The sequence below is a fragment of the Acyrthosiphon pisum genome, chromosome X (genome assembly GCF_005508785.2).
Source record: "Acyrthosiphon pisum isolate AL4f chromosome X, pea_aphid_22Mar2018_4r6ur, whole genome shotgun sequence".
Classification (NCBI taxonomy): domain Eukaryota; kingdom Metazoa; phylum Arthropoda; class Insecta; order Hemiptera; family Aphididae; genus Acyrthosiphon; species Acyrthosiphon pisum.
Window position 1 is genome coordinate 30,459,112 of NC_042493.1, and position 779 is coordinate 30,459,890.

Sequence of the window (779 nt, forward strand, 5' to 3'; positions counted from 1 at the left end):
AGTAAATAAAGAGTTTTGTGTATTTTAGAATTGATACAATAAAAAAAAAAGGTGGGTAAGTGGATGTCGCTCTGCTGTACAGTAGGTTAGAAGTGGGTCACTGTATAATGGACAGTATTAAATTTGAATTCAATGATATAATATCACTGTATAAGAAAAATGATTCTGAGCGGAGACGGTATATCAGTCTATGTATTAGACATATATATACTTATTCTATGGTATTAAAAAAAAATTGACCTATAATAGGTACCTATAATAAATTCCAAATTAATCATATCATAATATCTATTAGGTACTTATAAGTTATAACGCGTTATACATCAACAAAAAACCGTGGTAAAATCATAGATATATAATAGTATAGGTACTTTAGAAGTTTCAAGTACCCACGAATAATATTATACAATCACAACAAAATAACTAAAATAGTTATCCTAGGTTTTTATTATGTAATTTCGTCCAAATTTGTACTTAAAATTACTATAAAAATAAACTGTGTAAATGTATTTTTTAGATTTTTTGGTAACAGAATTAATTACTTACATGGAATCTTGTTTTAAATTTTTAATTCTTAGATACAAAAATTGAACATTTTATAAATTTTGTCAAAATTTGATCTTTAAATGCTTATAAAAAAAAATTGTGCCTATGCATTTTTAATATTTTTCAACTGATATTGTAACAATATATCAGGAGCTTTGTATTAAATGTATACACTTTTTAGCCCAACAGATTAAGAATTTATTGATATTTATAGAAAAAAAAACTAAAAAATT